The sequence below is a fragment of the Colletes latitarsis genome, chromosome 3, assembly GCF_051014445.1.
Source record: "Colletes latitarsis isolate SP2378_abdomen chromosome 3, iyColLati1, whole genome shotgun sequence".
Lineage (NCBI taxonomy): Eukaryota > Metazoa > Arthropoda > Insecta > Hymenoptera > Colletidae > Colletes > Colletes latitarsis.
In genome coordinates this window covers 9678371-9705543 of record NC_135136.1, presented here as the reverse complement: position 1 = coordinate 9705543, position 27173 = coordinate 9678371, and positions in this window count along the sequence as shown.

The following is a 27173-nucleotide window of genomic DNA, read 5'->3' as shown; positions in this document are numbered from 1 at the left end:
ACCAGACTGAAACAGTCCATTAAACCATGATTCGATCAATATTTTAGAGGATGACGCATGTTATGTCTAGGTTAGGCCTGCGATTTTCCCTCATCAGGCTCATACTTTCGCATTCTTCACATACTTGTTAAACAGATCCTGGGTTTTTTCTGGTTTGGATCACGTTGTAATGTGGTACCACACTGAAACAGTCAATTAAACATGGTCTTGATAAATATTTCAGATGATAACGCATGCTAGGTCTGGGCTAGGTCTAGGATTTGCCCACATCACGCTCATACTTTCGCATATTTCTCATACTTGTTGGCTAGATCCTGGGCTTCTTCTGGATTAGATGACTTAGTAATGTGGTACCACACTGAAACTGTCAATTAAACCTGGTTTCCGTCAATATTTTAGAGGGTAACACATGTTAGGTCTAGGTTAGGTCTAGGATGTGCCCTCATCAGTCTCATACTTTCGCATTCTTCACATACTTCTTGAACAGATCCTGGGTTTCTTCTGGTTTCGATAACGTAGCAATGTGGTACCACACTGAAACAGACCATTAAACCAGGTTTCGATTAATATTTTAGACGATAACACATGTTAGGTCTAGGTTAGGTTTGGGATTTGCCCTTATCAGGCTCATACTTTCGCGTTTTTCACATACATGTTGGCTAGATCCTGGGCTTCTTCTGGATTGGATCACGTATTAATTTGGTACCACACTGAAACTGTCAATTAAACCTGGTTTCCGTCAATATTTTAGAGGATAACGCATGCCAAGTCTAGGTTAGGCCTGGGATTTTCCCTCATCAGACTCATACTTTCGCATTCTTCACATACTTGTTGAACAGATTCTGGGCTTTTTCTGGTTTCGATTACGTAGTAATGTGGTACCACACTGAAACAGACAATTAAACCTGGTTTCGATCAATATTTTAGAGGATAACGCAAGCTAGGTCTGGGACAGGTCTGGGATTTGCCCTCATCAGGGTCATATTTTCGCGTTTTTCACATACTTGTTGAACAGATCCCTGGCTTTTTCTGATTTGGATCACGTAGTAATGTGGTACCACACTGAAACAGTCCATTAAACCTGATTTTCGATCAATATTTTAGAGAATAATTCATGTTAGGTCTAGGTTAGGCCAGAGATTTGCCCTCATCATGCTCATACTTTCGCGTTTTTCACATACTTGTTGAACAGATCCTGGGTTTTTTCTGGTTTGGATCACGTAGTAATGTGTTACCACACTGAAACAGTCCATTAAACCTGGATTCGATCAATATTTTAGACGATAACTCATGTTAGGTCGAGATTAGGCCTGGGATTTGCCCTCATCAGACTCATACTTTCGCATTCTTCACATACTTGTTGAACAGATCCTGGGCTTTTCTGGATTAGATCACGTAGTAATGTGGTAACACACTGAAACAGTCCATTAAACCCTGTTTCGATCAATATTTTTGAGGATAACGCATGTTAGGTCTAGGTTAGGCCAGGGATTTTCCCTCATCAGACTCATACTTTCGCATTCTTCACATACTTGTTGAACACATCCTGAGTTTCTTCCGGTTTGTATCAGGTAGTAATGTGGTACCACACTGAAACAATCATTTAAACCCGGTTTCGATCAATATTTTACAGGATAACGCAAGTTAGGTCTGGGATAGGTCTGGGATTTGCCCCCATCAGGGTCATACTTTCGCAGTTTTAATATACATGTTGACCGTATCGATGGTTTTTTCTGGTTTGGATCACGTCGTGAAGTGGTCCCACACTGAAACAGTCAATTAAACCTGATTTCGATCAATATTTTATAGGATAAGGCAAGTTAGCTCTGGGACAGTTCTGGCATTTGCTCTCATCAGGGTCATATTTTCGCGTTTTTCACATACTTGATGAACAGATCCCTGGCTTTTTCTGATTTGGATCACGTAGTAATGTGGTACCACAATGAAACAGTCCATTAAACCTGGTTGCGGTCAATATTTTAGACGATAACTCATGTTGGGTCCAGGTTAGGCCTGGGATTTTCCCTCATCAGACTCATACTTTCGCATTCTTCACATACTTGTTGAACAGATCCTGGGCTTTTCAGGATTAGATCACGTAGTAATGTGGTACCACACTGAAACTGTCAATTAAACCTCGTTTCCGTCAATATTTTACGGGATAACACATGTTAGGTCTAGATTCGGTCTGGTATTTGCCCTCATCAGGCTCATACTTTCGCATTCTTCACATACTTGTTGAACAGATCCTGGGTTTTTTCTAGTCTGGATCACGTAGTAATGTGGTACCACACTGAAACAGTCCATTAAACCTGGTTTCGATCAATATCTTTGAGGATAACGCATTATAGGTATATGTTGGGCCTGGGATTTGCCCACATCAGGGTCATACTTTCACATTTTTCGCATACTTGTTGGCCAGATCCCTGGCTTTTTCTGGTTTGCATCACGTAGTAATGTGGTACCACACTGAAACAGTCAATTAATCCTGGTTACGATCAATATTTTAGAGGATAACGCACGTTAGGACTAGGTTAGGCCAGGAATTTTCCCTCATCAGACTCATACTTTCGGATTCTTCACATACTTCTTGAACAGATCCTGGGTTCTTTCTGGTTTGGATCACGTAGTAATGTGGTACCACACTGAAACAGTACATTAAACCTGATTTCGATCAATATTTTAGTGGATAACGCACGTTAGGTCTGGGTTAGGTCTGGGATTTGTCCTCATCAGGCTCATACTTTCGTATATTTCTCATACTTGAAAAGATCCTGGGTATTTTCTGTTTTCGACCACGTAGTAATGTGGTACCACTCTGAAACAGTCAATTAAACCTGGTTTCGATCAACATTTTTGAGGATAACGCATGTTAGGTCTAGGTTGGGCCTGGGATTTTCCCCCATCAGTCTCACACTTTCGCATTCTTCACATACTTGTTGAACAGATCCTGGGTTTTTTCTATTTTCGATCACGTAGTAATGTGGTACCACACTGAAACAGTGATTAAACCTGGTTTCGATCAATATTTTAGAGGATAACGTATGTTATGTCTAGGTTAGGCCTGGGATTTTCCCTCATCAGACACATACTTTCGCAGTTCTAACATACATGTTGAACTGATGGAGGCTTTTTCTGCATTGCATCACGTAGAAAAGTGATACCACACTAAAACTGTCCATTAAAACTGGATTCGATCAATATTTTATAGGATAACGCAAGTTATGTCTGGGATTGGTCTGGGATTTGCCCTCATCAGGCTCATACATTCGCGTTTTTCACATACTTGTTGAGCAGATCCTGGGTTTTTTCTGGTTTCGATCACGTAGTAATGTGGTACCACACTGAAACAGTCAATTAAACATGGTCTTGATAAATATTTCAGAGGATAACGCATGTTAGGTCCAGGTTGGGCCTGGGATTTGCCCTCATCAGACTCGTACTTTCGCATATTTCTCATACTTGTTGGCTAGATCCTGGGCTTTTTCTGGATTGGCCAATGCAGTAATGTGGTACCACACTGAAACTGTCATTTAAACGTGGTTTCCGTCAATATTTTAGAGGATAACACATGTTAGGTCTAGGTTAGGTCTAGGATTTGCCCTCATCAGTCTCATACTTTCGCATACTTCACATAATTCTTGAACAGATCATGGGTTTTTTCTTGTTTCGATCACGTAGTAATGCGATACCCAAGTGAAACAGACCATTAAACCTGGATTCGATTAATATTTTAGAGGATAACACATGCTAAGTCTAGGTTAGGTCTGCGATTTGCCCTCATCAGGGTCACACTTTCGCAGTTTTAACATAAATGTAAACCTGATCGATGGTTTTTTCTGCTTTGGATCACGTAGTAAAGTGGTACCGTACTGAAACAGTCAATTAAACCTGGTTTCGATAAATATTTTAGAGGATAACGCATGTTAGGTCTAGTTTAGGCCAGGGATTTGCCCTCATCAGGGTCATCCTTTCGCAGTTTTGACATACATGTTGACCTGAGCGAGGTTTTTTTCTGCTTTGGATCACGTAGCAAAGTGGTACCGCACTAAAACAGTCCATTAAACCTGGTTTCGATAAATATTTTAGAGGATAACGCAAGTTATGTCTAGGATAGTCCAGGAATTTGCCCTCATCAGCTTCATACTTTCGCATCCTTCACATACTTCTTGAACAGATCCTGGTTTTTTTCTGGTTTCGATCACGTAGTAATGTGGTACCACGCTGAAACAGACCATTAAACCTGATTTCGATTAATATTTTAGATAACACACGTTAGGTCTAGGTTAGGTCTAGGATTTGCCCTCATCAGACTCATACTTTCGCATTCTTCGCATACTTCTTGAACAGATCCTGGGTTCTTTCTGATTTGTATCACGTAGTAATGTGGTACCACACTGAAACAGTCCATTAAACCTGATTTCGATCAATATTTTAGAGGATAACGCACGTTAGGTCTGGGTTAGGTCTAGGATTTGTCCTCATCAGGCTCATACTTTCGCATATATCTCATACTTGAAAAGATCCTGGGTTTTTTCTGTTTTCGACCACGTAGTAATGTGGTACCACACTGAAACAGTCGATTAAACCTGCTTTCGATCAGTATTTTTGAGGATAACGCATGTTAGGTCTAGGTTGGGCCTGGGATTTTCACCCATCAGTCTCATACTTTCGCATTCTTCACATACTTGTTGAACAGATCCTGGGTTTTTTCTATTTTCGATCACGTAGTAATGTGGTACCACACTGAAACAGTCGATTAAACCTGGTTTCGATCAATATTTAAGAGGATAACGTATGTTATGTCTAGGTTAGGCCTGGGATTTTCCCTCATCAGACACATACTTTCGCAGTTTTAACATACATGTTGAACTGATGGAGGCTTTTTCTGCATTGCATCACGTAGAAAAGTGATATCACACTAAAACTGTCCATTAAAACTGGATTCGATCAATATTTTATAGGATAACGCAAGTTATGTCTGGGATTGGTCTGGGATTTGCCCTCATCAGGCTCATACATTCGCGTTTTTCACATACTTGTTGAGCAGATCCTGGGTTTTTTCTGGTTTCGATCACGTAGAAATGAGGTACCACACTGAAACAGTCAAGTAAACATGGTCTAGATAAATATTTCAGAGGATAACGCATGTTAGGTCCAGGTTGGGCCTGGGATTTGCCCTCATCAGACTCGTACTTTCGCATATTTCTCATACTTGTTGGCTAGATCCTGGGCTTTTTCTGGATTGCATTACGTAGTAATGTGGTACCACACTGAAACTGTCAATTAAACCTGGTTTCCGTCACTATTTTGGAGGATTACACATGTTAGGTCTAGGATTTGCCCTCATCAGTCTCATACTTTCGCATATTTCTCATACTTGTTGGCTAGATCCTGGGCTTTTTCTGGATTGGCCAATGTAGTATTGTGGTACCACACTGAAACTGTCATTTAAACGTGGTTTCCGTCAATATTTTAGAGGATAACACATGTTAGGTCTATGTTAGGTCTAGGATTTGCCCTCATCAGTCTCATACTTTCGCATACTTCACATAATTCTTGAACAGATTCTGGGTTTTTTCTGGTTTCGATCACGTAGTAATGTGGTACCACACTGAAACAGATCATTAAACCTGGTTTCGATTAATATTTTAGTGGATAACACATGTTAGGTCTAGATTCGGTCTGGTATTTGCCCTCATCAGGCTTATACTTTCGCATTCTTCACATACTTGTTGAACAGATCCTGGGTTTTTTCTAGTCTGGATCACGTAGTAATGTGGTACCACACAGAATCAGTCGATTAAACCTGGTATCGATCAATATTTTGGAGGATAACGCATGTTAGGTCTCGGTTTGGTCTAGGATTTGCCCTCATCTGGGTCATACTTTCGCATGTTACTTAAACTTGCTGGCCAGATTCTGGGCTTTCACTGGTCTGGATCACGTAGTAATGTGGTACCACACAGAAACAGTCGATTAAACCTGGTATCGATCAATATTGTTGAGGATAACGCATGTTAGGTCTCGGTTTGGTCTAGGATTTGCCCTCATCAGGCTCATACCTTCGCATATTTCTCATACTTGTTGACCTAATCGATGGTTTTTTCTGCTTTGGATCACGTCGTAAACTGGTACCACACTGATTCAGTCAATTAAACCTGGTTTCGATCAATATTTTATAGGATAACGCAAGTTAGGTCTGGGCCAGGTCTGGGATTTGCCCTCATCAGGGTTATATTTTCGCGTTTTTCACATACTTGTTGCACAGACCCCTGGCTTTTCCTGTTTTGGATCAGGTAGTACTGTGGTACCACACTGAAACAGTCGATTAATCCTGGTTTCGATCAATATCTTAGAGAATAACGCATTTTAGGTCTATGTTAGGTCTGGGATTTGCACTCATCAGGCTCGTACTTTCGCATATTTCTCATACTTGAGGGCCAGATTCTGGGCTTCCTCTGGTTTGGATCAGGTAGTAATGTGGTACCACACTGAAACAGTCCATTAAACCTGGTTTCGATCAATATCTTTGAGGATAACGCATTATAGGTATATGTTGGGCCTGGGATTTGCCCACATCAGGGTCATACTTTCACATTTCTCGCATACTTGTTGGCCAGATCCCTGGCTTTTTCTGGTTTGCATCACGTAGTAATGTGGTACCACACTGAAACAGTCAATTAATCCTGGTTACGATCAATATTTTAGAGGATAACGCACGTTTGGACTAGGTTAGGCCAGGAATTTTCCCTCATCAGACTCATACTTTCGGATTCTTCACATACTTCTTGACAGATCCTGGGTTCTTTCTGGTTTGGATCACGTAGTAATGTGGTACCACACTGAAACAGTACATTAAACCTGATTTCGATCAATATTTTAGTGGATAACGCACGTTAGGTCTGGGTTAGGTCTGGGATTTGTCCTCATCAGGCTCATACTTTCGTATATTTCTCATACTTGAAAAGATCCTGGGTATTTTCTGTTTTCGACCACGTAGTAATGTGGTACCACTCTGAAACAGTCAATTAAACCTGGTTTCGATCAACATTTTTGAGGATAACGCATGTTAGGTCTAGGTTGGGCCTGGGATTTTCCCCCATCAGTCTCATACTTTCGCATTCTTCACATACTTGTTGAACAGATCCTGGGTTTTTTCTATTTTCGATCACGTAGTAATGTGGTACCACACTGAAACAGTGATTAAACCTGGTTTCGATCAATATTTTAGAGGATAACGTATGTTATGTCTAGGTTAGGCCTGGGATTTTCCCTCATCAGACACATACTTTCGCAGTTTTAACATACATGTTGAACTGATGGAGGCTTTTTCTGCATTGCATCACGTAGAAAAGTGATATCACACTAAAACTGTCCATTAAAACTGGATTCGATCAATATTTTATAGGATAACGCAAGTTATGTCTGGGATTGGTCTGGGATTTGCCCTCATCAGGCTCATACATTCGCGTTTTTCACATACTTGTTGAGCAGATCCTGGGTTTTTTCTGGTTTCGATCACGTAGAAATGAGGTACCACACTGAAACAGTCAAGTAAACATGGTCTAGATAAATATTTCAGAGGATAACGCATGTTAGGTCCAGGTTGGGCCTGGGATTTGCCCTCATCAGACTCGTACTTTCGCATATTTCTCATACTTGTTGGCTAGATCCTGGGCTTTTTCTGGATTGCATTACGTAGTAATGTGGTACCACACTGAAACTGTCAATTAAACCTGGTTTCCGTCACTATTTTAGAGGGTTACACATGTTAGGTCTAGGATTTGCCCTCATCAGTCTCATACTTTCGCATATTTCTCATACTTGTTGGCTAGATCCTGGGCTTTTTCTGGATTGGCCAATGTAGTATTGTGGTACCACACTGAAACTGTCATTTAAACGTGGTTTCCGTCAATATTTTAGAGGATAACACATGTTAGGTCTAGGTTAGGTCTAGGATTTGCCCTCATCAGTCTCATACTTTCGCATACTTCACATAATTCTTGAACAGATTCTGGGTTTTTTCTGGTTTCGATCACGTAGTAATGTGGTACCACACTGAAACAGATCACTAAACCTGGTTTCGATTAATATTTTAGTGGATAACACATGTTAGGTCTAGATTCGGTCTGGTATTTGCCCTCATCAGGCTCATACTTTCGCATTCTTCACATACTTGTTGAACAGATCCTGGGTTTTTTCTAGTCTGGATCACGTAGTAATGTGGTACCACACAGAATCAGTCGATTAAACCTGGTATCGATCAATATTTTGGAGGATAACGCATGTTAGGTCTCGGTTTGGTCTAGGATTTGCCCTCATCTGGGTCATACTTTCGCATGTTACTTAAACTTGCTGGCCAGATTCTGGGCTTTCACTGGTCTGGATCACGTAGTAATGTGGTACCACACAGAAACAGTCGATTAAACCTGGTATCGATCAATATTTTTGAGGATAACGCATGTTAGGTCTCGGTTTGGTCTAGGATTTGCCCTCATCAGGCTCATACCTTCGCATATTTCTCATACTTGTTGACCTAATCGATGGTTTTTTCTGCTTTGGATCACGTCGTAAACTGGTACCACACTGATACAGTCAATTAAACCTGGTTTCGATCAATATTTTATAGGATAACGCAAGTTAGGTCTGGGCCAGGTCTGGGATTTGCCCTCATCAGGGTTATATTTTCGCGTTTTTCACATACTTGTTGCACAGACCCCTGGCTTTTCCTGTTTTGGATCAGGTAGTACTGTGGTACCACACTGAAACAGTCGATTAATCCTGGTTTCGATCAATATCTTAGAGAATAACGCATTTTAGGTCTATGTTAGGTCTGGGATTTGCACTCATCAGGCTCGTACTTTCGCATATTTCTCATACTTGAGGGCCAGATTCTGGGCTTCCTCTGGTTTGGATCAGGTAGTAATGTGGTACCACACTGAAACAGTCCATTAAACCTGGTTTCGATCAATATCTTTGAGGATAACGCATTATAGGTATATGTTGGGCCTGGGATTTGCCCACATCAGGGTCATACTTTCACATTTTTCGCATACTTGTTGGCCAGATCCCTGGCTTTTTCTGGTTTGCATCACGTAGTCATGTGGTACCACACTGAAACAGTCAATTAATCCTGGTTACGATCAATATTTTAGAGGATAACGCACGTTAGGACTAGGTTAGGCCAGGAATTTTCCCTCATCAGACTCATACTTTCGGATTCTTCACATACTTCTTGAACAGATCCTGGGTTCTTTCTGGTTTGGATCACGTAGTAATGTGGTACCACACTGAAACAGTACATTAAACCTGATTTCGATCAATATTTTAGTGGATAACGCACGTTAGGTCTGGGTTAGGTCTGGGATTTGTCCTCATCAGGCTCATACTTTCGTATATTTCTCATACTTGAAAAGATCCTGGGTATTTTCTGTTTTCGACCACGTAGTAATGTGGTACCACTCTGAAACCGTCAATTAAACCTGGTTTCGATCAACATTTTTGAGGATAACGCATGTTAGGTCTAGGTTGGGCCTGGGATTTTCCCCCATCAGTCTCATACTTTCGCATTCTTCACATACTTGTTGAACAGATCCTGGGTTTTTTCTATTTTCGATCACGTAGTAATGTGGTACCACACTGAAACAGTGATTAAACCTGGTTTCGATCAATATTTTAGAGGATAACGTATGTTATGTCTAGGTTAGGCCTGGGATTTTCACCCATCAGTCTCATACTTTCGCATTCTTCACATACTTGTTGAACAGATCCTGGGTTTTTTCTATTTTCGATCACGTAGTAATGTGGTACCACACTGAAACAGTGATTAAACCTGGTTTCGATCAATATTTTAGAGGATAACGTATGTTACGTCTAGGTTAGGCCTGGGATTTTCCCTCATCAGACACATACCTTCGCAGTTTTAACATACATGTTGAAGTGATGGAGGCTTTTTCTGCATTGCATCACGTAGAAAAGTGATATCACACTAAAACTGTCCATTAAAACTGGATTCGATCAATATTTTATAGGATAACGCAAGTTATGTCTGGGATTGGTCTGGGATTTGCCCTCATCAGGCTCATACATTCGCGTTTTTCACATACTTGTTGAGCAGATCCTGGGTTTTTTCTGGTTTCGATCACGTAGAAATGAGGTACCACACTGAAACAGTCAAGTAAACATGGTCTAGATAAATATTTCAGAGGATAACGCATGTTAGGTCCAGGTTGGGCCTGGGATTTGCCCTCATCAGACTCGTACTTTCGCATATTTCTCATACTTGTTGGCTAGATCCTGGGCTTTTTCTGGATTGCATTACGTAGTAATGTGGTACCACACTGAAACTGTCAATTAAACCTGGTTTCCGTCACTATTTTAGAGGATAACACATGTTAGGTCTAGGTTAGGTCTAGGATTTGCCCTCATCAGTCTCATACTTTCGCATACTTCACATAATTCTTGAACAGATTCTGGGTTTTTTCTGGTTTCGATCACGTAGTAATGTGGTACCACACTGAAACAGATCATTAAACCTGGTTTCGATTAATATTTTAGTGGATAACACATGTTAGGTCTAGATTCGGTCTGGTATTTGCCCTCATCAGGCTCATACTTTCGCATTCTTCACATACTTGTTGAACAGATCCTGGGTTTTTTCTAGTCTGGATCACGTAGTAATGTGGTACCGTACTGAAACAGTCAATTAAACCTGGTATCGATCAATATTTTAGAGGATAACGCAAGTTAGGTCTGGGATGCCGTGGCCTCCTTCTGCGAGAACGTAATGTTGCAGAAGGAGGCCGCGGGGAGGGAGCGCGAGCTTCAGCGGCGTGCTGAAGCGCGCGCTCGTGCGGTGGCCCGAGGTCGTCGCCCGGTCGCGAGGCGTCGCGGGCGGCCGCCTCGGCGTGGCGGATGACCTAGGCTGGGAGGGGGGTCCTGAGGGGACCCTCCTCCCGCCAGGCGGCGCCGGGTCGGACCGGTTGGGGGTAGGAGTGCCTTCCCCTACCGGTCCGACGCAAGGGGAGGCACCCTCGGCGGTCTGGTGCGGCCATGAACGCCCGGCCGCCGAGGGATGGAAACGGGGTCGCGGGCGGTTGCGAGTGGGGGTTCGCAGCCGCCACTAAACGCGGCCCCGGGACGGATAGCGGCGGGATGGAGTGGCCCCGTCCCGCCGCTATGAGGCAGTGTGTCTACTGGGGGGACCGATTGTCCCCCCGGGGGATGGGCGCGAAAGCGCGGGCACGGGGAGGATACCGGAAGAATGCTTCGAGCGATTCCCGGTATCCTCCCAAAGCGTGCCGAAGGGTCACCGTGGGGTTTTTAGTGGGTAGGTCCCGCGCCTGTCGTTGTACGGGCGCGGGGAATCCCACACACGCCTCCCACCTCTCCCCAAGGAGGTGGGACGGAGTCTTTCGAAGATTTTCCCCACGACAAAAAAAAAAAAAAAAAAAAAAAAAAAAAAAGTTAGGTCTGGGATATGTCCGGGATTTGCCCTCATCAGGCTCATACTATCGCGTTTTTCACATACCTGTCGAACAGATCCCTGGCTTTTTCTGGTTTGGATCACGTACTAATGTGGTACCACACTGAAACAGTCCATTAAAACAGGTTTCGATCAATATTTTAGAGAATAACGCATTTTAGGTCTAGGTTAGGTCTGGGATTTGCTCTCATCAGGCTCGTACTTTCGCATATTTCTCATACTTGAGGGCCAGATTCTGGGCTTCTTCTGGTTTGGATCAGGTAGTAATGTGGTACCACACTGAAACAGTCCATTAAACCAGGTTTCGATCAATATTTTTGGGGACAACGCATTATAGGTATATGTTGGGCCTGGAATTTGCCCACACCAGGGTCATACTTTCACATTTTTCGCATACTTAATGGCCAGATCCCTGGCATATTCTGGTTTGGATCACGTCGTAAAGTGGTACCACACTGAAACAGTCAATTAAACCTGGTTTCGGTCAATATTTTATAGGATAACGCAAGTTAGGTCTGGGACAGGTCTGGGATTTGCACTCATCAGGGTCATATTTTCGCGTTTTTACATACTTTTTGAACAGATCCCTGGCTTTTTCTGGTTTGGATCACGTACTAATGTGGTACCACACTGAAACAGTTCATTAAACCTGGTTTCGATCAATATTTTAGAGCATACCGCATGTTAGGTCTAGTTTAGGCCAGGGATTTGCCCTCATCAGGGTCATCCTTTCGCAGTTTTGACATACATGTTGACCTGAGCGAGTGTTTTTTCTGCTTTGGATCACGTAGCAAAGTGGTACCGCACTAAAACAGGCCATTAAACCTGGTTTCGATAAATATTTTAGAGGATAACGCAAGTTATGTCTAGGATAGTCCAGGAATTTGCCCTCATCAGCTTCATACTTTCGCATTCTTCACATACTTGTTGAACAGATCCTGGGCTTTTCTGGATTAGATCACGTAGTAATGTGGTACCACACTGAAACAGGCCATTAAACCTGATTTCGATTAATATTTTAGATAACACACGTTAGGTCTAGGTTAGGTCTGGGATTTGCCCTCATCAGACTCATACTTTCGCATTCTTCACATAATTCTTGAACAGATCCTGGCTTTTTCTGGTTTGGATCACGTTCTAATGTGGTACCACACTGAGACAGTCCATTAAACGTGGTTTCCGTCAATATTTTAGAGGATTACTCATGTTAGGTCTAGGTTAGGTCTAGGATTTGCCCTCATCAGACTCATACTTTCGCATTCTTCACATAATTCTAGAACAGATCCTGGCTTTTTCTGGTTTGGATCACGTTCTAATGTGGTACCACACTGAGACAGTCCATTAAACGTGGTTTCGATCAATATTTTAGAGGATAACGCATGTTAGGTCTAGGTTAGGCCAGGGATTTGCCCTCATCAGGGTCATCCTTTCGCAGTGTTAACATACATGTTGACTTGATCGAGGGTTTTTTCTGCATTGGATCACGTAGTAAAGTGGTACCACACTAAAACTGTCCATTAAAACTGGATTCGATCAATATTTTATAGGATAACGCAAGTTATGTCTGGGATAGGTCTGGGATTTGCCCTCATCAGACTCATACATTCGCGTTTTTCTCATACTTGTTGAACATATCCTGGGTTTTTTCTGGTTTGGATCACGTAGTAATGTGGTACCACACTGAAACAGTCAATTAAACATGGTCTTGATAAATATTTCAGAGGATAACGCATGTTAGGTCTGGGCTAGGTCTAGGATTTGCCCTCATCAGGCTCATATTTTCGCATATTTCTCATTCTTGTTGGCTAGATTCTGGGCTTTTTCTGGATTGGATCACGTTGTAATGTGGCACCACACTGAAACTGTCAATTAAACCTGGTTTCCGTCAAAATTTTAGAGGATTACACATGTTAGGTCTGGGATTTGCTCTCATCAGGCTCGTACTTTCGCATTCTTCACATACTTGTTGAACAGATCCGGGGTTTTTTTCTGGTTTGGATCACGTAGTAATGTGGTGCCACACTGAAACAGTCGATTTAATCTGGTTTCGATCTCTATTTTTGAGGATAACGCATGTTAGGTCTAGGTTAGGTCTGGGATTTGCTCTCATCAGGCTCATACTTTCGCATATTTCTCATTCTTCTTGGCCAGATCCTAGGCTTCCACTGGTTTGGATCACGTAGTAATGTGGTACCACACTGCAACAGTGAATTAAACCTGGTCTTGATAAATATTTTAGAGGATAACGCGTGTTAGGTCTGGGTTAGGTCTAGGATTTGCCCTCATCAAACTCATACATTCGCATATTTCTCATACTTGTTGGCTAGATCCTGGGCTTTTTCTTGTTTCGATCACGTAGTAATGCTATACCCAAGTGAAACAGACCATTAAACCTGGATTCGATTAATATTTTAGAGGATAACACATGCTAAGTCTAGGTTAGGTCTGGGATTTGCCCTCATCAGGGTCACACTTTCGCAGTTTTAACATACATGTAAACCTGATCGAAGGTTTTTTCTGCTTTGGATCACGTAGTAAAGTGGTACCACACTGGAACAGTCAATTAAACCAGGTTTCGACCAATATTTTAGAGGATAACACATGTTAGGTCTAGGTTAGGTCTAGGATTTGCCCTCATCAGTCTCATACTTTCGCATACTTCACATAATTCTTGAACAGATCCGGGGTTTTTTTCTGGTTTGGATCACGTAGTAATGTGGTGCCACACTGAAACAGTCGATTAAACCTGGTTTCGATCAATATTTTAGAGGATAACGCATGTTAGGTCTAGGTTAGGTCTCGGATTTGCTCTCATCAGGCTCATACTTTCGCATATTTCTCATTCTTCTTGGCCAGATCCTAGGCTTCCACTGGCTTGGATCACGTAGTAATGTGGTACCACACTGCAACAGTCCATTAAACCTGGTTTCGATCAATATTTTAGAGGATAACGCATGTTAGGTCTAGGTTAGGTCTCGGATTTGCTCTCATCAGGCTCATACTTTCGCATATTTCTCATTCTTCTTGGCCAGATCCTAGGCTTCCACTGGCTTGGATCACGTAGTAATGTGGTACCACACTGCAACAGTCAATTAAACCTGGTCTTGATAAATATTTTAGAGGATAACGCGTGTTAGGTCTGGGTTAGGTCTTGGATTTGCCCTCTTCAGGCTCATACTTTAACATATTTCTTATACTTGTTGGCTAGATCCTGGGCTTTTTCTTGTTTCGATCACGTAGTAATGCGGTACCCAACTGAAACAGACCATTAAACCTGATTTCGATTAATATTTTAGAGGATAACACATGTTAAGTCTAGATTAGGTCTGGGATTTGCCCTCATCAGGGTCACACTTTCGCATATTTCTCATACTTGAACACATCCTGGATTTTTTCTGTTTTCGACCACGTAGTAATGTGGTACCACAGTGAAACAGTCGATTAAACCGGGTTTCGATCAATATTTTTGAGGATAACGCATGTTAGGTCTAGGTTAGGCCTGGGAATTTCCTCATCAGACACATACTTTCGCATTCTTCACATACTTGTTGAACTGATCCTGGGCTTTTCTGGATTGGATCACGTAGTAATGTGGTACCACACTGAAACAGTCAATTAATCCTCGTTACGATCAATATTTTTGTGTATAACGCACGTTAGGACTAGGTTAGGCCTGGGATTTTCCCTCATCAGACTCATACTTTCGCATTCTTAACATACTTCTTGAACAGATCATGGGCTTTTTCTGGTTTGGATCACGTAGTAATGTGGTACCACACTGAAACAGTCCATTAAACCTGGTTTCGATCAATATTTTAGAGGATAACGCATGTTAGGTCTAGGTTAGGTCTGAGATTTGCTCTCATCAGGCTCATACTTTCGCATATTTCTCATTCTGCTTGGCCAGATCCTAGGCTTCCACTGGCTTGGATCACGTAGTAATGTGGTACCACACTGCAACAGTCAATTAAACCTGGTCTTGATAAATATTTTAGAGGATAACGCGTGTTAGGTCTGGGTTAGGTCTTGGATTTGCCCTCATCAGGCTCATACTTTAACATATTTCTTATAATTGTTGGCTAGATCCTGGGCTTTTTCTGGATTGGCCAATGTGGTAATGTGGTGCCACACTGAAACTGTCATTTAGACGTGGTTTCCGCCAATATATTAGAGGATAACACATGTTAGATCTAGGTTAGGTCTAGGATTTGCCCTCATCAGTCTCATACTTTCGCATACTTCACATAATTCTTGAACAGATCCTGGGTTTTTTCTTGTTTCGATCTCGTAGTAATGCGGTACCCAACTGAAACAGACCATTAAACCTGGTTTCGATTAATATTTTAGAGGATAACACATGTTAAGTCTAGGTTAGGTCTGGGATTTGCCCTCATCAGGGTCACACTTTCGCTTATTTCTCATACTTGAACAGATCCTGGGTTTTTTCTGTTTTCGACCACGTAGTAATGTGGTACCACAGTGAAACAGTCGATTAAACCGGGTTTCGATCAATATTTTTGAGGATAACGCATGTTAGGTCTAGGTTAGGCCTGGGATTTTCCCTCATCAGACACATACTTTCGCATTCCTCACATACTTGTTGAACTGATCCTGGGCTTTTCTGGATTGGATCACGTAGTAATGTGGTCCCACACTGAAACAGTCAATTAATCCTCGTTACGATCAATATTTTTGAGTATAACGCACGTTACGACTAGGTTGGGCCAGGAATTTTCCCACATCAGACTCATATTTTCGCAGTTTTAACATACATGTTGACCAGAGCGAGGGTTTTTTCTGCTTTGGATCACGTAGCAAAGTGGTACCACACTGAAACAGTCGATTAAACCTGGTTTCGATGAATATTTTAGAGGATAACGCATGTTATGTCTAGGTTAGGCCTGGGATTTTCCCTCATCAGACACATACTTTCGCATTCTTCATATACTTCTTGAACAGATCCTGGTTTTTTTCTGGTTTCGATCACGTAGTAATGTGGTACCACGCTGAAACAGCCATTAAACCTGATTTCGATTGATATTTTAGATAACGCATGTTATGTCTGGGCTAGGTCTAGGATTTGCCCTCATCAGGGTCATCCTTTCGCAGTTTTAACATACATGTTGACCTGATCGAGGGTTTTTTCTGGTTTCGATCACGTAGTAAAGTGGTACCACACTGAAACTGTCCATTAAAACTGGATTCGATCAATATTTCAGAGGATAACGCAAGTTATGTCTGGGATAGGTCTGGGATTTGCCCTCATCAGGCTCATACTATCGCGTTTTTCACATACTTGTTGAACAGATCCTGGGTTTTTTCTGCACTGGATCACGTAGTATTGTGGTACCAGACTGAAACAGTCAATTAAACATGGTCTTGATAAACATTTCAGAGGATAACGCATGTTAGGTCTGGGCTAGGTCTAGGATTTGCCGTCATCAGGCTCATACTTTCGCATATTTCTCATACTTGTTGGCTAGATCCTGGGTTTTTTCTGTTTTCGATCACGTAGTAAAGTGGTACCACACTGAAACTATCCATTAAAACTGGTTTCGATCAATATTTTAGAGGATAACTCATGTTATGTCTGGGCTAGGTCTGGGATTTGCCCTCTTCAGGGTCATCCTTTCGCAGTTTTAACATACATGTTGACCTGAGCGAGGGTTTTTTCTGCTTTGAATCACGTAGCAAAGTGGTACCACACTGAAACAGTCGATTAAACCTGGTTTCGATGAATATTTTAGAGGATAACGCAAGTTATGTCTGGGATAGGTCTGGGATTTTCCCTCATGGGGCTCATACTTTCGCAAATATTTCTCATACTTGAACAGATCCTGGGTTTTTTCTGTTTGCGACCACGTAGTAATGTGGTACCACACTGAAACAGTCGATTAGACCTGGTTTCGATCAATATATTTAAGGATAACGCATGTTAGGTCTAAGTTAGGCCTGGGATTTTCACTCATCAGACTCATCCTTTCGCAATCTGCACATACTTGTTGAACAGATCCTGGGTTTTTTCTGTTTTCGATCACGTAGTAATGTGATATCACACTGAAACAGTCGATTAAACCTGGTTTCGATCAATATTTTAGAGGATAACGCAAGTTATGTCTGGGATAGGTCTGGGATTTGCCCTCATCAGGCTCATACTTTCGCGTTTTGCACATACGTGTTGAAGAGATCCTGGGCTTCTTCTGGTTTGGATCACGTAGTAATGTGGTACCACACTGAAACCGTCAATTAATCCTCGTTACGATCAATATTTTAGAGGATAACGCACGTTAGGACTAGGTTGGGCCAGGAATTTTCCCTCATCAGACTCATACTTTCGCATTCTTCACATACATCTTGAACAGATCCTGGGTTTTTTCTGGTTTGGATCACGTAGTAATGTGGTACCACACTGAAACAGTCCATTAAACCTGATTTCGATCAATATTTTAGAGGATAACTCACGTTAGACCTGGGTTAGGTCTAGGATTTGCCCTCATCAGGCTCATACTTTCGCATATTTCTCATACTTGAACAGATCCTGGGTGTTTTCTGTTTTCGACCACGTAGTAATGTGGTACCACAGTGAAACAGTCGATTAAACCGGGTTTCGATGAATATTTTTGAGGATAACGCATGTTAGGTCTAGGTTAGGCCTGGGATTTTCCCTTATCAGACACATACTTTCGCATTCTTCACATACATGTTGAACTGATCCTGGGCTTTTCTGGATTGGATCACGTAGTAATGTGGTACCACACTGAAACAGTCAATTAATCCTCGTTACGATCAATATTTTTGTGGATACCGCATGCTAGGTCTAGCTTAGGCCAGGGATTTGCCCTCATCAGGGTCATACTTTCGCAGTTTTAACATACATGTCGACCTGATCGAGGATTTTTTGTGCATTTGATCACGTAGTAAAGTGGTACCACACTGAAACTGTTCATTAAACCTGGTTCCGATTAATATTTTAGAGGATAACACATGTTAAGTCTAGGTTAGGTCTGGGATTTGCCCTCATCAGACACATACTTTCGCATTCTTCACATACTTATTGAACTGATCCTGGGCTTTTCTGGATTGGATCACGTAGTAATGTGGTTCCACACTGAAACTGTCAGTTAAACCTGGTTTCCGTCAACATTTTACAGGATAACACATGTTAGGTCTAGGTTAGGCCAGGGATTTGCCCTCATCAGGGTCATCCTTTCGCATATTTCTCGTACTTGTTGTCTAGATCCTTGGTTTTTTCTGGTTTCGATCACGTAGTAATGTGGTACCACGCTGAAACAGACCATTAAACCTAGTTTCGATTAATATTTTAGTGGATAACACATGTTAGGTCTGGGTTAGGCCTGGGATTTGCCCTCATCAGGGTCATACTTTCGCAGTTTTAACATACATGTCGACCTGATCGAGGGTTTTTTGTGCATTTGATCACGGAGTAAAGTGGTACCACACTGAAACTGTCCATTAAACCTGGTTCCGATCAATATTTTATAGGATAACGCAAGTTAGGTCTGGGACAGGTCTGGGATTTGCACTCACCAGGGTCATATTTTCGCAGTTTTAACATACATGTTGACCAGAGCGAGGGTTTTTTCTGCTTTGGGTCACGTAGCAAAGTGGTACCACACTGAAACAGTCCATTAAACCTGGTTTCGATGAATATTTCAGAGGATAACGCATGTTATGTCTAGGTTAGGCCTGGGATTTTCCCTCATCAGACACATACTTTCGCATTCCTCATATACTTCTTGAACAGATCCTGGTTTTTTTCTGGATTCGATCACGTAGTAATGTGGTACCACGCTGAAACAGACCATAAAACCTGATTTCGATTAATATTTTACATAACGCATGTTATGTCTGGGCTAGGTCTAGGATTTGCCCTCATCAGGGTCATCCTTTCGCAGTTTTAACATACATGTTGACCTGATCGAGGGTTTTTTCTGCATTGCATCACGTAGTAAAGTGGTACCACACTAAAACTGTCCATTAAAACTGGATTCGATCAATATTTTAGAGGATAACGCAAGTTATGTGTGGGATAGGTCTGGGATTTGCCCTCATCAGGCTCATACTATTGCGTTTTTCACATACTTGTTGGACAGATCCTGGGTTTTTTCTGCACTGGATCACGTAGTAGTATGGTACCAGACTGAAACAGTCAATTAAACATGGTCTTGATAAATATTTCAGAGGATAACGCATGTTAGGTCTGGGCTAGGTCTGGGATTTGCCCTCATGGGGCTCATACTTTCGCATATTTCTCATACTTGTTGGCTAGATCCTGGGTTTTTTCTGGATTCGATCACTTAGTAATGTGGTACCACACTGAAACAGTCCATTAAACCTGATTTCGATCAATATTTTAGAGGATAACGCTCTTTAGACCTGGGTTAGGTCTAGGATTTGCCCTCATTAGGCTCATACTTTCGCATATTTCTCATACTTGAACAGATCCTGGGATTTTTCTGTTTGCGACCACGTAGTAATGTGGTACCACACTGATACAGTCGATTAGACCTGGTTTCGATCAATATATTTGAGGATAACGCATGTTAGGTCTAAGTTAGGCCTGGGATTTTCACTCATCAGACTCATCCTTTCGCAATCTTCACATACTTGTTGAACAGATCCTGGGTTTTTTCTGTTTTCGATCACGTAGTAATGTGGTATCACACTGAAACAGTCGATTAGACCTGGTTTCGATAAATATTTTAGAGGATAACGCAAGTTATGTCTGGGATAGGTCTGGGATTTGCCCTCATCAGGCTCATACTTTCGCGTTTTGCACATACGTGTTGAAGAGATCCTGGGCTTTTTCTGGTTTGGATCACGTAGTAATGTGGTACCACACTGAAACCGTCAATTAATCCTCGTTACGATCAATATTTTAGAGGATAACGCACGTTAGGACTAGGTTGGGCCAAGAATTTTCCCTCATCAGCTTCATGCTTTCGCATTCTTCACATACTTCTTGAACAGATCCAGGGTTTTTTCTGGTTTGGATCACGTAGTAATGTGGTACCACGCTGAAACAGACCATTAAACCTGATTTCGATTAATATTTTGGAGGATAACACACGCTAGGTCTAGGTTAGGTGGGGATTTGCCCTCATCAGGGTCATACTTTCGCAGTTTTAACATACATGCTGACCTGATCGAGGGTTTTTTTCTGCATTGGATCACGTAGTAATGTGGTACCACACTGAAACAGTCAATTAAACATGGTCTTGATAAATATTTCAGAGGATAACGCATGTTAGTTCTGGGCTAGGTCTAGGATTTGCCCTCATCAGGCTCATACTTTCGCATATTTCTCATTCTTGTTGAACAGATCCTGGGCTTTTTCTGGTTTGGATCACGTAGTAATGTGGAACCACACTGAAACAGTCAATTAAACATGGTCTTGATAAATATTTTAGAGGATAACGCAAGTTAGGTCTGGGATAGGTCTGGGATTTGCCCTCATAAGGGTCATATTCTCGCATTTTTCACATACTTGTTGAACAGATCCTGGGATTTTTTCTGGTTTGGATCACGTAGTAATGTTGTACCACACTGAAACAGTCAATTAAACCTGGTCTTGATAAATATTTTAGAGGATAACGCGTGTTAGGTCTGGGTTAGGTCTAGGATTTACCCTCATCAGGCTCATAGTTTCGCATATTTCTCATACTTGTTGGCCAGATCCTAGGCTTCCACTGGTTTGGATCACGTAGTAATGTGGTACCACACTGAAACAGTCAATTAAACCTGGTTTCGATTAATATTTTAATGGATAACGCATGTTAGGTCTAGGTTAGGCCTGGGATTTTCCCTCATCAGACTCTTACTTTCGCGTTTTTCACATACTTGTTGAACAGATCCTGGGTTTTTTCTGGTTTGGATCACGTAGTAACGTGGTACCACACTGAAACAGTCAATTAATCCTGGTTACGATCAATATTTTAGAGGATAACGCACGGTAGGACTTGGATAGGCCAGGAATTTTCCCTCATCAGACTCATACTTTCGCATTCTTCACATACTTCTTGAACAGGTCCTGGGTTTTTTCTGATTTGGATCATGTAGTAATGTGGTACCACACTGAAACAGTCAATTAAACCTGGTCTTGATAAATATTTTAGAGGATAACGCGTATTAGGTCTGGGTTAGGACTAGGATTTGCCCTCATCAGGCTCATACTTTCGCGTTTTTCACATACTTGTTGAACAGATACTAGGTTTTTTCTGGTTTGGATCACGTAGTAATGTGGAACCACACTGAAACAGTCAATTAAACATGGTCTTGATAAATATTTTATACGATAACGCAAGTTATGTCTGGGATAGGTCTGGGATTTGCCCTCATCAGGCTCATACTTTCGCGTTTTTCACATACTTGTCGAACAGATACTAGGTTTTTTCTGGTTTGGATCACGTAGTAATGTGGAACCACACTGAAACAGTCAATTAAACCTGGTTTCGATCAATATTTTAGAGGATAACGCAAGTGAGGTCTGGGACAGGTCTGGGATTTGCCCTCATCAGGGTCATATTTTAGCATTTTTCACATACTTGTTGAACAGATCCTGGGATTTTTTCTGGTTTGGATCACGTAGTAATGTGGTACCACACCGAAACAATCAATTAAACCTGGTCTTGATAAATATTTTAGAGGATAACGCGTATTAGGTCTGGGTTAGGACTAGGATTTGCGCTCATCAGGCTCATACTTTCGCATTTTTCACATACTTTTTGAACAGATCCTGGGATTTTTTCTGGTTTGGATCACGTAGTAATGTGGTACCACACTGAAACAGTCAATTAAACCTGGTCTTGATAAATATTTTAGAGGATAACGCGTGTTAGGTCTGGGTTGGGTCTAGGATTTGCCCTCATCAGGCTCATACTTTCGCATATTTCTCATACTTGTTTGCTAGATCCTGGGCCTTTTCTGGATTGGATCACGTTGTAGTGTTGTACCACGCTGAAACTCTTATTTAAACGTGGTTTCCGTCAATATTTTAGAGGATAACACATGTTAGGTCTAGGATTTGCCCTCATCAGTCTCATACTTTCGCATTCTTCACATACTTGTTGAACGGATCCTGGGTTTTTTCTGGTTTGGATCACGTAGTAATGTGGGACCACACTGAAACAGTCAATTAAACCTGGTTTCGATCAATATTTTAGAGAATAATTCATGTTAGGTCTAGGTTAGGTCTGGGATTTGCTCTCATCAGGCTCATTCTTTCGCATATTTCTCATACTTGATGGCTAGATCCTGGGCTTTTTCTGGATTGCATCTCGTAGTAATGAAGTGCAACACTGAAACAGTCAATTAAACCTGGTTTCCATCAATATCTTAGAGGACAACGCAAGTTAGGTCTGGGATAGGTCTGGGACTTGCCCTCATCACGCTCATACTTTCGCGTTTTTGACATACTTGTTGAACAGATCCTGGGTTTTTTCTGGTTTGGATCACGTAGTAGTGTGGTACCACACTGAAACAGTCCATTAAACCAGGTTTGGATCAATATTTTAGAGGATAACGCATGTTAGGTCTAGGTTAGGTCGGGGATTTTCACTCATCAGACTCATACTTTCGCATTCTCCACATACTTGTTGAACGGATCCTGGGTTTTTTCTGGTTTGGATCACGTAGTAATGTGGTACCACACTGAAACAGTCGATTGAACCTGGTTTCGATCAGTATTTTAGAGGATAACGCAACATAAGTCTGGGATAGGTCTGGGATTTGCCCTCATCAGGCTCATACTTTCGCGTTTTTCACATACTTGTTGAACAGATACTAGGTTTTTTCTGGTTTGGATCACGTAGTAATGTGGAACCACACTGAAACAGTCAATTAAACATGGTCTTGATAAATATTTTATACGATAACGCAAGTTATGTCTGGGATAGGTCTGGGATTTGCCCTCATCAGGCTCATACTTTCGCGTTTTTCACATACTTGTCGAACAGATACTAGGTTTTTTCTGGTTTGGATCACGTAGTAATGTGGAACCACACTGAAACAGTCAATTAAACCTGGTTTCGATCAATATTTTAGAGGATAACGCAAGTTAGGTCTGGGACAGGTCTGGGATTTGCCCTCATCAGGGTCATATTTTAGCATTTTTCACATACTTGTTGAACAGATCCTGGGATTTTTTCTGGTTTGGATCACGTAGTAATGTGGTACCACACCGAAACAATCAATTAAACCTGGTCTTGATAAATATTTTAGAGGATAACGCGTATTAGGTCTGGGTTAGGACTAGGATTTGCCCTCATCAGGCTCATACTTTCGCATTTTTCACATACTTTTTGAACAGATCCTGGGATTTTTTCTGGTTTGGATCACGTAGTAATGTGGTACCACACTGAAACAGTCAATTAAACCTGGTCTTGATAAATATTTTAGAGGATAACGCGTGTTAGGTTTGGGTTGGGTCTAGGATTTGGCCTCATCAGGCTCATACTTTCGCATATTTCTCATACTTGTTTGCTAGATCCTGGGCCTTTTCTGGATTGGATCACGTTGTAGTGTTGTACCACGCTGAAACTCTTATTTAAACGTGGTTTCCGTCAATATTTTAGAGGATAACACATGTTAGGTCTAGGTTAGGTCTAGGATTTGCCCTCATCAGTCTCATACTTTCGCATTCTTCACATAATTCTTGAACAGATCCTGAGTTTTTTCTTGTTTCGATCACGTAGTAATGTGGCACCACACTGAAACAGACCATTAAACTTGGTTTCAATTAATATTTTAGAGGAGAACACATGTTAAGTCTAGGTTAGGTCTGGGATTTGCCCTCATCAGGGTCATCCTTTCGCAGTTTTAACATACATGGAAACCTGATCGATGGTTTTTTCTGCTTTGGATCACGTCGTAAAGTGGTACCACACTGAAACAGTCAATTATACCTGGTTTCGATCAATATTTTATAGGATAACGCAAGTTATGTCTGGGATAGGTCTGGGATTTGTCCTCATCAGGCTCATACTTTCGCGTTTTTCACATACTTGTTGAACAGATCCTGGGTTTTTTCTGGTTTGGATCACGTAGTAATGTGGAACCACACTGAAACAGTCAATTAAACATGGTCTTGATAAATATTTTAGAGGATAACACAAGTTAGGTCTGGGATAGGTCTGTTATTTGCCCTCATCAGGGTCATATTTTCGCATTTTTCACATACTTGTTGAACAGATACTAGGTTTTTTCTGGTTTGGATCACGTAGTAATGTGGTACCACACTGAAACAGTCAATTAAACATGGTCTTGATAGATATTTTAGAGGATAACGCGTGTTAGGTCTGGGTTAGGTCTAGGATATGCCCTCATGAGGCTCATACTTTCGCATATTTCTCATACTTGTTTGCTAGATCCTGGGCCTTTTCTGGATTGGATCACGTTGTAATGTTGTACCACACTGAAACTGTCATTTAAACGTGGTTTCCGTCAATATTTTTGAGGATAACACATGTTAGGTCTAGGTTAGGTCTAGGATTTGCCCTCATCAGGCTCATACTTCCGCGTTTTTCACATACTTGTTGAACAGATACTAGGTTTTTTCTGGTTTGGATCACGTAGTAATGTGGTACCACACTGAAACAGTCAATTAAACATGGTCTTGATAAATATTTCAGAGGACAACGCATGTTAGGTCTGGGCTAGGTCTAGGATTTGCCCTCATCAGGCTCATACTTTCGCATATTTCTCATTCTTGTTGCCTAGATCCTGGGCTTTTTCTGTATTGGATCACGTAGTAATGTGGTACCACACTGAAACAGTCAATTAATCCTGGTTACGATCAATATTTTAGAGGATAACGAACTTTAGGACTAGGTTAGGCCAGGAATTTTCCCTCATCAGACTCATACTTTCGCATTCTTCACATACTTCTTGAACAGATCCTGGGTTTTTTCTGGTTTGGATCACGTAGTAATGTGGTACCACACTGAAGCAGTCCATTAAACCTGATTTCGATCAATATTTTAGAGGATAACGCACGTTAGGTCTGGGTTAGGTCTGGGATTTGCCCTCATCGGGCTCATACTTTCGCGTTTTTCACATACTTGTTGAACAGATCCTGGGTTTTTTCTGGTTTGGATCACGTAGTAATGTGGAACAACACTGAAACAGTCAATTAAACATGGTCTTGATAAATATTTTAGAGGATAACGCGTGTTAGGTGTAGGTTAGGTCTAGGATTTGCCCTCATCAGGCTCATACTTTCGCATATTTCTCATACTTGTTGGCCAGATCCTAGGCTTCCACTGGTTTGGATCACGTAGTAATGTGGTACCACACTGAAACAGTCAATTAAACGTGGTCTCGATAGATATTTTAGAGGATAACGCGTGTTAGGTCTGGGTTAGGTCTAGGATTTGCCCTCATCAGGCTCATACTTTCGCATAACTCTCGTACTTGTTTGCTAGATCCTGGGCCTTTTCTGGATTGGATCACGTTGTAATGTGGTACCACACTGAAACTGTCATTTAAACGTGGTTTCCCTCATATTTTAGAGGATAACACATGTTAGGTCTAGGTTAGGTCTAGGATTTGCCATCATCAGTCTCATCTTTCGCATTCTTCACATAATACTTGAACAGATCCTGGGTTTTTTCTTGTTTCGATCACGTAGTAATGTGGGACCACACTGAAACAGACCATTAATACTGATTTCGATTATTATTTTAGAGGATAACACACGTTAGGTCTAGGTTAGGTCTGGGATTTGCCCTCATCAGGGTCATACTTTCGGAGTTTTAACATACATGTTGACCTGATCGAGGGTTTTTTCTGCATTGGATCACGTAGTAAAGTGGTACCACACTAAAACTTTCCAATAAAACAGGATTCGATCAATATTTTATAGGATAACGCATGTTATGTCTGAGATAGGTCTGGGATTTGCCCTCATCAGGCTCATACTTTCGCGATTTTCACATACTTGTTGAACAGATACTTGGTTTTTTTCTGGTTTGGATCACGTAGTAATGTGGTACCACACTGAAACAGTCAATTAAACATGGTCTTGATAAATATTTCAGAGGATAACGCATGTTAGGTCTGGGCTAGGTCTAGGATTTGCCCTCATCAGACTCATACTTTCGCATTCTTCACATACTTGTTGACGAGATCCTGGGCTTTTTCTGGTTTGGATCACGTAGTAATGTGGTACCACACTGAAACAGTCAATTAAACATGGTCTTGATAAATATTTTATAGGATAACGCAAGTTATGTCTGGGATAGGTCTGGGATTTGCCCTCATCAGGCTCATACTTTCGCATATTTCTCATACTTGTTGAACATATCCTGGGTTTCTTCTGGTTTGGATCACGTAGTAATGTGGTACCACACTGAAACAGTCAATTAAACTTGGTTTCGATTAATATTTTAGTGGATAACGCATGTTAGGTCTAGGTTAGGCCTGGGATTTTCCCTCATCAGACTCATACTTTCGCATTCTTCAGATACTTCTTGAACAGATCCTGGGTTTTTTCTGTTTTCATTCCCGTAGTAATGTGGTACCACACTGAAACAGTCGATTAAACCTGGTTTCGATCAATATTTTAGAGGATCACGCATGTTATGTCTAGGTTAGGCCAGGGATTTTCCCTCATCGGACTCATACTTTTGTATTCTTCACATACTTGTTGAACTGATCCTGGGCTTTT